The sequence below is a fragment of the Cimex lectularius genome, unplaced genomic scaffold (genome assembly GCF_000648675.2).
Source record: "Cimex lectularius strain Harlan isolate CLEC.00 unplaced genomic scaffold, Clec_2.1 scaffold211, whole genome shotgun sequence".
In the NCBI taxonomy this organism is placed as follows: domain Eukaryota; kingdom Metazoa; phylum Arthropoda; class Insecta; order Hemiptera; family Cimicidae; genus Cimex; species Cimex lectularius.
Genome location: NW_019392909.1, coordinates 138,962 through 152,146, shown reverse-complemented (window position 1 = coordinate 152,146; position 13,185 = coordinate 138,962). Strand labels below are relative to the sequence as shown.

Here is a 13,185-nt window from a genome sequence, read left to right as displayed (position 1 = left end):
GTAGTGTTTGATATATATTATTTTAAAACGAACATTTCTTGTAATGCTAGTATAGAGAACAAAGGAAATATTTAATATATATGTTCAGTAAATAAAATAATTGAAAATTTCCATTCATGATGTAAATATGTTCATCACCTTCTTTTATTATGAGAAAATCCTTACCTTACCACGAAGTTTCATATTAATAAATTTTCATATAAATATATTCTATATTTACGCCCTAAGAATATTACAAGAAAAACTCGTTTGCCACTCTAAGCTACAGTGTTTAAGATAAAAGCTTTAATAAAAAAATAATTTGAAATTATTACGATGGAATTCTAAATAATGATTTAGTTATAGACCATGTACAATGTTCAGCCTCATGAAAAAACTAAAAAATAGTAACATCATAAGAAAACCTCTGCAACAAAACATTCACTAGACTAATTCACTCGACATAAAATAATGTTTATATAATAACCTGCAAATACGATCAAAACCTATCGGGTTGTCCGGAAAATAATGCAGGATTTTAAGTTTTCATTAAAAAAAATCTATATAAAATATTCTGTTTACGTTTACAGGATTACTCNTGGGAAATTATTTTGATTAAAGAACATTGCTTTAAAGTAACTAGTTTCTTTTTTTTTGTTTAATACCAAAATCCTGCATTATTTTCCGGACAACCCAATACATTGGCCGTTGTAGTAGAAAAATAAATGGTATATACAAGAATAGGAGTGTAACGTCGCAACACACATCGCTTACAACACCATAAACATTTAACATTTCAGACAAGTTTATGAATCAAACGACAAAAAAGTTGATACACTGGAATGAACAAGAAATAAAAACGTCAATCAACAAAAGCCCATATATGATACACAAATAATGAATAATAGTAATAATACACTTTAAGAAAAACCGAACAATAGACAAACTGTTGATGGTAAACATTAAATGGAAACGATACTTCTTTAAAAATAAATCAAACAAGTCGAGAGAATAAAGAAAATTCCTGTACGTCAATATGGTTTACATATTTTGAAAAACGGCACTTTGCTTGAAAAATTGCCCTTACAGCTCTGTGTGTGTGTGTGGGATGAATGGCTGAAATTAGTAATAGTACTAACCCCATCGACTCTAATTTAGATTAGATTATTGATATTGTGTGAAGGTAGACTCCGCCGACTAATTAAAATGAGTGCAATATATGAATTCATTTATACACTGTGAGGCAATAAAAGTGGCCACCCTTATGTTTTTAATAAATACTTAAAATCGTTACAATTTTTTAGCTATTTACTTGATATTTTCAAAGAAAAATATAAGATATAGGTAAATAAATAAAAATGTAAACCGATCAAAACAATTTTAGCTAGAAATATTGCTATGGAAAAAATGAAGAGAATATTCAATTCAGTACGGAGAATTCCCCCCTCTTGGTTGATCATCGCTTGTATTCGATGTGGCATTGAATTTATGAGATTTTGAATGTTTTCATGCTCCTCCAACAGCGCCATTCTTAATTCCTGCAAATTCTCCGGGATCACTTGGCTACTTTTTACTCTTTTGACAACACGACCTCAAGTTTGTCGATAGGATTTAAGTCGGGACTACGTGGTGGCTACTATAAACATTGAATTGAAGCCCGTTCCAAGTAGTCAGCAACGATATTAGCTGTGGGGCCTTGCATAAAAATAAAACTGTAGCCAATTAGTAGTATATAAGGAACAACTTCTTCTGATAACACATCTTCAATGTATTGCGCAGCTGTTAGGGAACCCTCGATGAAGATCAAGTTTGTGCGACCTCCAAACAATTGTCTGACCAAACCAATTGTGTGACACCATTCACCTCCATAGATTCTCCGGAGTGAAAATGTTGCGGAGATATATCGCTCTCCAAACCCTCACTCGGCCATTTGAAGACCTCAAATAAAACCTTGTCTCATCCGAAAACAAGATGCTAGTCCTATCTTGCTCAGACCAATTGATGTGATTTCTTTGGAAACTTAACCGAGCTCTTCTGTACCTTGTCAGAAGTTCTGGACCAGTGGCAGGTCGTCTCGCATGTAACCCAGCTTCTGAACGTCTTAGCCTTACAGTAAACTGACGTTAATATTTCTAACTGGTTGAAGTCGTTGCTTGATCTCAACATCATTGTCAATTACGGAGTACATTCGAAACAATAAAACGATCATTTCTCTGAGACACGATGTCGACCTGGGCCATGTCTTCTTGAGAATTTCCAGTATATCTTACCGATGGAAGGATAGTAGTTCTGGGAATGTTAAGCATCCTAATCACATACGCTTGACAACTTCCATCTTCCAACAATGTTACATGCCAGCCGAATCTCTCTTAAAACCATCACTCAAACAAATTTGAAACTTAAAAACGTTACAACTTCAAAAAATCAAAATACTGGAACGTTAGAAAGTAGTTTTATTTAAAAAAACAACAAAGAAGAGATTGACTATTCAAACATTTATTTGCAAAATCCAATTGTAAACAAAAGTGGGAGATTTTGTGTCCGTTGGTTGGGAAGCAACGATCTCCTCGGCATGTGGCTTAAATGAGATACTAGAGACCCACCCCAATTACGGGATAAGTGAACTCCGCTGACTCTAGGGTCAGCACATCGGGGAGTGACAATCCTTCGGGGTGAAAGCCCGACACTTGTGAAAATAATGCACAGACCAATCAGTGGACGCGGCAAATCCGAAAGAAAAAAATAGCGTCAAACAGACTAAATCAACAAGAAGAGACTTGATGATTGGGCAAAACCGAGCTACCGTACTTCGAAAATTTTAAAGGCATGGTTCTTTGTTTTAGAATCTGAATAAATCAAAAACAAAAACATTTTTAATGGTGAGTTACATAGTAAATTGGATCGTTACGCCTTCATTGCAAAATATGTTTTTAGGCCTCGACTATTTTCAAAGTAGATATTAAAGACAACTTTAACTACTTAATAACAACAAATAATAATAAAGTTTATTAAATTTATGAGCAATATTATAATAATGTGAACAAAAATAATGTGCTCAATAAAAAATAAACAATACGACATGGATACTCTGTCTGCTGCAAGGTTGTGAGAACATAGTAATAATGATGATGATAATAATAATAATAGGACAAAGTAAAATATATAAATAAAATAAATAATTTTGTACACTGCAAAATAATATAAACCTCTCTGATAAATAATTTGTAATAAAAGAATACGTTTGCCAAAAATAAATAACTGAATAGAAACTAATATAATGAATTAGTTAAATGCAATAAACACGATAAAAATAGATTGAGTCGAAAAAAGAAAGATAAACAAGAATAAAGGTAAGAAGGGAAATAAGTATGAACATAAGAATAAAAAGTACTAAAAATAAAATAACGTGGAATAATAGATAGAATAAAACAATATTATCATTCAACATAATTCAATTAATTAATATTTATGAAAGGTGTTGATTGAGATAAAAAAGTCAGTGTCACGAGTGGGATTCGAACCCACGACCTTCGGCTAAGTACGCCGCTAATCTACCACTTGAGCTATCGTGACTTCGATCAGCTCAGACACCAACTTTCGATCTCAACCTCACCTCTCGAATTTTCGCTCCTTTTTGCCATTTTTCGAATGTTCCACAACAATTTCCAACGATAAAGTGAAATCCCTGTTTAGGTATTGTACAATAGACAGATTGATAGATAGATAAAAGTGTTATTATTTCGTTTTTACAATATTTATTCAGTAAAATTGTTACAACCCTTAGTTGGAATTTGCACAAATTGCGACAGCATGGATTGCCGACATTGCCAGCGAACGCCATAAAAACGTTTTGTATATAAGTTATAATCAATATTAAAGAAAAAATTTTCCATTAATTAATCTTTATGTAAGGTATTCGTTGAAATAAAAAAGTCAGTGTCAGGAGCGGGATTCGAACCCACGACCTTCGGCTAAATACGCCGCTACTATACCACTTGACCTATCGCGACTTCGATCGGCTCGGACACCAACTTCCCATCTCAACCTCACCTCTCGAATTTTCCCTCCTTTTTGCCATTTTCCGAATGTCGTTTAATCTATTTGATTCTCGCTGACAAATGAAATGGCCACGGTACACTACACTTCATTTAATTTATTAAATGCATTAGATTTCGTGGTTCGATTGACCAAATAGATTCTTTTCAATTAATTAATATTTATGAAAGATATTGGTGAGATGGGAAGTTGGTGTCCGAGCGGATGGAAATCACGATAGCTCGAGTGGTAGAGTAGTGGCGTATTTAGCCGAAGGTCGTGGGTTCGAATCCCACTCGTGACACTGACTTTTTATCTCAACCAACACCTTTCATAAATAATAATTAATTGAAAAATGTTAATTGATCAATCGGACCACGAACTGTAATGGATTCAACCTAATCTTTCCTATACCCCAATCGAATCCATACAACAAACTTAAAAATTCTTTTTTGTGAATATACTGCTCCCGAAGAACAGTTTTTTTATATTCAGAAAGAATAGGGCAAACCGTTATAAAATCGAAAATGTCCTCCCTTGCTTTCCAGTTACAAACACGGCATTCTTCCTGTTCAAAAGTTTGGTACGGTTTGTAGTTCAAGTTAAGAATCTCGTTCCCTAACTTCACCAACCATCTGAAGTTATGGTTGGTCCTTGCACAAGGATCTAAATTTTCCTTGTTTTTTTCCAGTCAACCTTGCACACTTTACATTTGGATTAAGTTCCCTGTATAATGTGTAATGTTGGGACATCATGGCTCTTGCCACGAACTCTTCTCTTAGAGATTCTCTGACTGATACAATTAAAAAATGGAGGTTAGTTTTAAGTGCACGAGTGTCACAAAAATCAAAATTGGGTCGAGGATGGCGCTGGAGTCATCATGTTTACGAGCTTGTCCCTTCCAGTCAGATTCCCAATACAGCCCTTTTTCCACATTTTACACGCCTTGATCTTTGGAAAACTATGCGATGGTAAACCGATAACTCTCGTTTTGTACATAAAGTGCGAATATAAAATGACATATATTTGGTCTAGCTCAGTTTTTAACGTCATTATGTAAGTTGGAGAGAAACAGGGAATGTAAAATAATTTGCGTACACAAAACCATTGGACCTTTTTCACCTTTACGAAATACGTACATCCCCAAACCTGGGAAGCGTAACAGACAATCGATCGAGAAACTGAGTTAAACCCTGGTAATTTAGCACTCAACGGCAATGACAAATACTGTATCGAATACTTTTTGTAGTATCGGTAAAAATACTCAAATGGATTTTTCGTCGAGTGTTCAAGTAATATTGAATTGTTATTTTCCGTTCGAAACATACCTTTCATCAAACGGGGACTTGACTAGTTACTGTTAGGGCGCCTACAAGCGGCATTTGTCACCAAAGTTAATCTAGATTTTTAATTGGTTGTTGGTAACTCTGCTGATAATTCTGGTAACTCATAATTCCTTCCCGCGTCGCACCTCGCACTTTTAATTTCAGTAATTTTTACTAAAATGATTTGTCTCCAAGTAACTAAAAAGTGTTCGTCTTCCTTCTCATAGGTAGATCCATAATCATATCTTCTCTCCAGGTTATTTTACTAAAAAACCCTGCAATTTCTTGATTATTTTAACGCATGAGCGTATTTTAACGAAAGTCCACAATAGTAAGTTGATAATTTATGAATAAAAGAAAAAGTAGTCATATGAGTAAGCACTCGTTAGTATCGAACAATTTCTGTCGATACTTGAGTAATATTGAATATATCTTTCGATACCAGTATCGAGTACTGGTATCGAATATTTTCTGGTATCGCACGTCACTACTCAAAGAAACTGACGAGTAGGTTATCGCTCCACTCCAGATGGTACGTAATGCAAACTATGCCGTATTTTCTTTTTCAACTATATGTTTTTTTAAGGACAACTTAGGGGTAGAAGTGACTGCCAAATCAGCACTCATTAACTCTATGACCCTATTGTTCTGGTATTTCATCCCCACGAAGTCTACCTTGCGAAATACAAAAATTACTTAATAATAACTACATAATACTGAATAATAACTATTTTCTTGGTTTTTATGATAGACAATTTGCAAAAAAATGTATTACTTTATTCATATAATTTATAAACTTAATGCGAGGTATGCATAGTTCCGATTCTTTATATAAACTCATTACTTTTTTATTTCTTGTTTTTGCTTTGGTTTGTTTTCGACGCGAGGTTTGCGTGAAGGTCCAGGCCCTAAAAGCCCCATCGATTAGGAAAATCTGAATGGCATGCCCAGCGGGTTTCGAGACAATACAAACAGGCGATTAATGGTGGGACAATCATTTATTCTTACTGCGTTCAAGGGATCCGTAATTTTCGACTTGACCCCAGCTTGGCCCAAACAAAAAATAAAACAATGGAAAACGATTCAGCGAATCGGATATTTTCATAGTACCACGACCTGGATATGTACAATTAATTTTCAGATGTCAAATATATAAGAATAATTGAACTAATTTTCATTGCGTCACGTATAAAACAATCGAATCAATTACTCCTGTCTTCTAGGTTTATATCTATTTAGACTTACAAGGGTTTGAACGAATTGTTGTCGAACGAAGTCTTGTAAATTAGGAAAGAAATAAAATTAGATATCCCTCTAAAGACAAGATTAAAATGATTACAAACGTGTAATTACGGTTTCTTTGGCAAAAAGCCGCTTAGGCATGGGAAATTATAAAATCCAACTTAATTACACTTTGAACTCTCAAGCCGCATTAAGGTAGAACCGATTTTGATTTGATTCAAAGAGATCGCCATTCCTTGAAAATTGCTGTTTGGATTTTTATCACTAATTATGATAATAATAGTATTTTATTGGGTTGTCCGGAAAATAATGCAGGATTTTAAGTTTNGGGAAATTATTTTGATTAAAGAACATTGCTTTAAAGTAACTAGTTTCTTTTTTTTTGTTTAATACCAAAATCCTGCATTATTTTCCGGACAACCCAATATAAGGAAATATATCGATTTTGAAATGTCTCAATTTACTAAGTGTAAATCCGCCTTTTTGACTATGGTCATTTTATTGGATTGATCTGCTTGGCCAAAAAGTAGGAAAAGGCGAGAAAAACATCCCATGGGCATTGAATCTCACATTGACCGCGAATTGCAATAAACAACGGACTTCAATATCAAACGACCTTACGAGGTGCGTTTCGATATGGGAATGGTTTCTTTTCTGGTCGGTGGAACGTATCATTTAGTTTGGCCTTGGGTCGTGTAAGAGTTTATGAATTGTATGATCCCTACAGTTCCTTCTTTATATTACTTTACGACTTCAATTTTCTTATTTATTTATTACTAGTGTTCGGCTACTCGTGTTACAAACTTTGCCCTTAGATTCTACATTCAAAAAAGAACCAAAAAGTCCTAACTATGGTCCGAATCTCAGCAGTTTCGAGTTATTCAACTTTTTCTGATTTTTTTAAGATTTCACGACCTTCCTTAAAATGAACAATGATAACTCCAAAACTAAAAGATTTTGGGCAAATTCGTTGATGGCATTGAAAAATTGGTTAAATTTCCAGTAAGATGTGATTACTATTAAACTTGTAAACGTTCGGGAAATAGGGTTATTAGTAGCGAGAACTTTGAAAAATATTTTTTTTTCAAAGTTGAAAAACTTACTATCGTGATTCTAAAGTACTATTTCCAAACCTAGAGACCAGCAAATTTCAGCAAACGTACTCCATTTAATATCCGTTTTTAGTTACGTAATTTCTTTTTAAATTATTTTTTCAAAGATAAAGAAATTGATAGAAGAAAGGAAAAACCATTGCTGACAGATTGGTAAGGTGGAAAATTAAAAAACAACTTAAGGAAATTTTGAATTATTTTATTAAACTTTTTTTTTAAATTCGGGTTCGAAACCGAAATAGTGCAAGTGTTTATTTATTTACCAAGACGACTGCAAGGATTATTAATTAAATTAATTACTTTAATTAAAGTATTATTGTATTATTATTTTTCAGAATAAAAGAGTTTTAAGATTCAAAACGTTTTTAGTTATCTTGCTAAAACTATGAATATTTTTTCTAATCGTATACATTTTATGTACCGGTTTTGCGGGTTTAATGCGACGGCAGCGCGTCGAAAATCCTATGCGGAGGGTGGAGATCATTTAGAATCAAAATTAAAAAACGTTTAATAAATTCATTCAAATTTTTTTAAGTTTTTTTATTTTTTATTATCCTCTATCAATTTTTTATCTATCTCTATCAATAATCCACGGTTTTTTCCTTTCCTCTATCAATTTCTTCATCTTTGAAAAAAAATTTAAAATTACATCACTAAAAAGGATATTAAATGGAGTACAAATTCTGAAATTTGCTGTTCTCTAGGTTTGAAAATTGTTGTTTGGAATCACCATAGTAAGTTTTTCAACTTTGAAAAAAAAAATAGTTTTCAATGTTCTCACTACTAAAACGCTTATTTAACGAGGGTTTACAAGTTTCGTATTGATCACATCTTATTGGAAATTTAACGTAGTTTTCGATGGTATCAACAGATTTGGAGTTATCAAGTTTAATTGAAACAAGGTCGTGAAATCTTGAAAAATCAGAATAAGTGAAATAACTCCGAAACTGTTGAGATTCAGACCAGTGTCAATTAAGACTTTTTCGTTCCTTTTTGAATGTCGAATCTACTGGCAAAGTTTGTAACACCACGTATGTACTAATAATATTCATTAATTATATTTAACGTACTTAACGGCGAGTAAATATTTTTCTTTTAGCCCATCGATTTCTTTTTGACTATGTCGTTTCCAAAATTTCCGCCTAATTCCATAAGCATATTCCGTAAATCTTTAGACTTCAATTATTTCATCACTTTGTTAAAGTAGGGTTTGTTTTAAACAAATTTTAAAAACAATAAAACAATTTATATTTTTGCAAAGCACTTTACCTCTAACAAATATCGAATTATGTGGATTATGGCGTAATCATTTAAAAATTTCTATAACACCAGCCAATTTTCGAAAAGCATCCTCCATTCATCAACCAAAATAATATCCGAATTGTGAATTAGCAATAGTAAATTCACCAATAATAATAACAAAGTAAAAAGTTTAGGGGCCGACAAACAGCTGAGGTCATCGCCGACTCGCGCGTTTTTAGTTCATTTTCTTAACAAGAAATTGGAAAAGTACGCATGAAAGACCAGAAATTGAAGTACCAGAACCTACAGCTTTTTGAGCGTCTATTCTGAAACTACGCTTTTTGTATTGTATGAACACTATGTCGATATCGTAAAATGCTGCCCCTTTGTACCCCATGATGTCAAATAAAAAAATAATTATTCAGAAATCGTGAGATGCGGTCTGGTGTGATGTAACTTTCAGAAAAACATTTTCTTTATCGTGCCAACGTTTCGATCTTTATTGAGATCATCTTCAGGGCTCAAAGTGTTTGTCTTCTGTGTAATTGTGCCATTCTTGCGTGTCGTGTTGAGAGTGCCGAGAAACGTTACGAAAAATTATCGATTAACCGTCACTAATCACCACACATAAAAAAATAATACGTACATACATGCATATATATTCATATACATATACATAGGAAGATATGGACCCCACCCGTCCTAACTATCCTCTCTTATTGATTTTAAAATTCATTGTTATGTTTTTTCATGGTAGTGAGTTCTGTGTATCTATGAAAGTAGTTAACCCTCTGGTAAAGCCAGTATTGCGTGTGCCATGACCATCCTTTTTTAACTACTATATTCTTCACCAGAAACATGGAAGTCTTGTTGCATTCACTCCCCCAGGGTTCTCGATATTCGTCGAGGTTAAGCAACCCCTTCCTTTCACATTAATAAATTACATTCATTCTAAGAAATTATATAAATTAAATTAAAAATATTTATTCGTTGGGTGTTAAAGTAAAGAATTATTTGTTTAATCAAACGTTTTATTCAATATAAGACTATGAAGACGGATTTCATTGTTTGGAAAGACATCTATGTATAGTATAATCTAGACGAAGCCATTAAAGAAAGCGTTTTTCAAGAAAATATCATTGCTGGTTTTAATATCGATGTGATTTTTCTGTAAGTCAGTTTTGCCCTATGAAGGGTTTCAGCCGGAAGCATTTGGATGAATTATAGCTCTCAACTTTGTCAATTGTAACCAAGGTGGACTAGTTGATATCGACATTCTGTACAAAACTGGCTTTCCTCTTTTCTCCTTAATCTTATTCTTCGTGAAATAAAGAAAACTAAACAATATCCCTTATTGTTAGTACGAGAAGTATTTTAGTAATTTTTTTTTTTAGTTTTTGAAAGAAGAAGAAAGCTTGTTCTGATCTTGGTGTCATGAAAGATCTGTAACACAAATGGCCAAACGAGACGAAAGAAATCTATGCTGATCAGGCCTCAATAAAGTCTACCCTATTCAAAAATCTAGATGTTGGACATTTCAAACGGATTCTTTTAATATCGAAACGGCAAACAAATCCACCATCAGATTATATGAGCTAATCCCCACGATCAACCAACAGACGAACCAAACCAGATTAATAAAAGACGAAAAAACCTAATATTTGCGCGCGGGGCAATATGAAAAGGAGAATAAGCCTAACACGTTGAAATTGAAAAACGATGGAAGATTCAATTTTTCTCGGTGGCATGGTGATATACATGTAATATATTCTTCGCAATATTAGATTTTGTTTTGCGCACCTAGCTAAGCAATTGAAAGGGAATCACAAGTCTAACAAAACTTTTTAACTATCTCCGTATTTTGGAAAATTTTATGCGACGAATATTTTATCATGAACGCAAAAAAATATATAAAAATCGTGGTTGTTTTGGTAATTATTAATTTTTTTTTTTTTAATACATATAAGCTTCTTTAGAAACAATTAAAGTTTACGCATTTAAAAAATATATTTCTTGATTTTTTTTTTAAATAAATGACGAGAAAGGTCAATAAAAGTAAAGAATGCCTAAACGGTAGATTTTTGTTTTTACGGCCAAGAAAATCGAAAAAGAAAACTAATCCCTCCCCCAAAAAAAACCGCCGGTTTTTGTATAAGAAATGGGTTTGAATTTTTTATGATGGATTAAGATTTTGTTTAGAATCTTACCTTTATTATAAATCGGTCTGACTGTGAAATCTGATCAAATATGATGCAGCATTTTTTTTTTCTTAATGTTTTTTACTCGAGGAACACACGAACGAATAAAAACTAAAAACTCAACACCACGTTGGCTTTCGCATTGGAATTTTTATTTCCAAAAACCAAAAATTTGACACGTCGCGCGAACTCGGATCCGTAGAGCGCCGTAAGCTCGCGACCAGGGAGCTTTGAATGGAATGAGACGGGAATCGGGAGCTGTGGATGGAGGGGTTCCGTTGCCAAGTTGGAGGGGATGCTCCAGTCCGCACATCACCTCTTCTCCTTCATGTATTTATGTATTTCCGCCCTGCATTTTTTGCGGTCGAGTTACTCGCATACGACGAACAGTAATTTAATTATCGAGGCACTTTAACGAGCAAAAATCCCAGTCCGCATTGTTCCTGTTTTTATGTTTGCCCTCATTGCTTCATTTCTGCGTTGTTGTTGGAAGAGTATCCTTATTTGTCAATCTGGCTATAATTGCGTGTATATCGTCATATAGATCGCGAATCTACGAATATAATTAATAATATATTACTATATTCATAAGCAAAAACACGAGCTGAGTCATGTAATTTCTACGAAACTGACACTATATTTTATTAGACCCTCTAATCCAAATTCGAACACGTTTCAGTAAGCGGAGAGGAATTTTTCAAATAAATGTTTTATTTCTAGCCTATATGTATAGAAATCCATATTAAAAATTTGTATGTGCTCATATGTTTTTTTCTCCTTCACCACAAACAGTACTGCACGGGAACATGTAAAGAGATATCGGTTAGCACTAAATGCCAGAGATTGCGTTGTTAAGTCAACACGAGTTCTCGGTATGAGAAAGTGTAGGGAGGGCTTGGTCAGTATGGTGAGGATGGATCGAAAACTTGTATGAAACATTTGGACGCGGTAACGGATTAGTTAATTTAACTGCAACAGTTAACATCACTGGCAATTTTTTCTGTATAACCCAATCAGAAAAACTTGGTTCTGCTGAAAGCGGCGTGTACCATCCGACGACACCTTCAATATTATTTCAGTCAGCAGACTTTTAATTTATTTAATCCCTGACTCATTGACTAACCTATCGGCTCTCCTGTGAATTGACTGGCAATATGAGGTCATGTCGCTTGAGCAAAAACGATGGGATTACCATCACGGTAATTCAATTTTAAACGGCTATTTTTTCTTAATAGTTTGGCACCTGAATTTCTTAAGCTGAAAAGCGTTTCTTCACTGCACGAAGCTACCGGCTTATAGCCTGCTGTTTGATAGTCTCTAGCTGCCGCAGCTTGCAGAAGGGCACAGCTGACAACCGTTTTACCGACATCGGTATCTGTCCCAGTTATAAAAAAAAACATTTATTCACGATATAGCATTCCAAAAACAAGCTGATAACGGGAATTTATCACCCATATGCGGATAATACTCGGCAAGCTTAGCTAAGTCATTTTTAGACATCAGCCCGTGCTGCTGACGCCGTTGGGCTAGATAAGTTGCACCGATACTTTTTAAAGATTGCAGAAAACAATCGAATGGAAGGAGAAGTTAAGGTCGTTTCGGATAATAAGGTTAATGTTAAGTTAACGTTAAGTTTAGGTTAACGTAGGGAGAAGTTTTGACAATTTGGCCGTGGATTTTTGAATGGAAGCGCTGGAGTTTGGCTTGGAGGAATCCCCGCAGATCCATTCCATTTATCCAAAACGGTCGCAGTTTTTTCTTGTTAGAGGTTCATTTTTGTCTGTCAAGACAAATTTCGGTACTAAAGGTTTTCTGTTAAGTTGTGTTTAACCCTCGGGGTTTCAAATCGGCTGTCTAGGTACAGTCCTTAGTATCTGACTTGGATGAAAATCGGTATCTCCTTGTTGTTGATGTACGGTGAAGAATCTATATTTTGGTGTTCTTTCAGGCCCGTTACGGTTTTTCAACATCTTTAGTTTTTAATTTTGGTTAAAACCGACCATTAAAGAAGGAACATCTAACAGAATCAGCGAGGATTGGCCGATTAAAATA

At 34.1% G+C, this 13,185-nt stretch overlaps 1 protein-coding gene across 2 annotated transcripts in view; it reads right to left on the bottom strand.

Annotated features, from left to right (window-relative positions):
- Nucleotides 1–11,355, bottom strand: part of LOC106665072 (pyrokinin-1 receptor-like) — a 130,046-nt gene extending 118,691 nt beyond the window's left edge. For both annotated transcript variants that reach the window (XM_014391251.2, XM_014391252.2), the window contains exon 1: nt 11,143–11,355. The gene's annotated coding sequence lies outside the window, so the exon portion shown is untranslated. The remainder of the gene's footprint in view (nt 1–11,142) is intronic.
- Nucleotides 11,356–13,185: the final 1,830 nt, after the last annotated feature.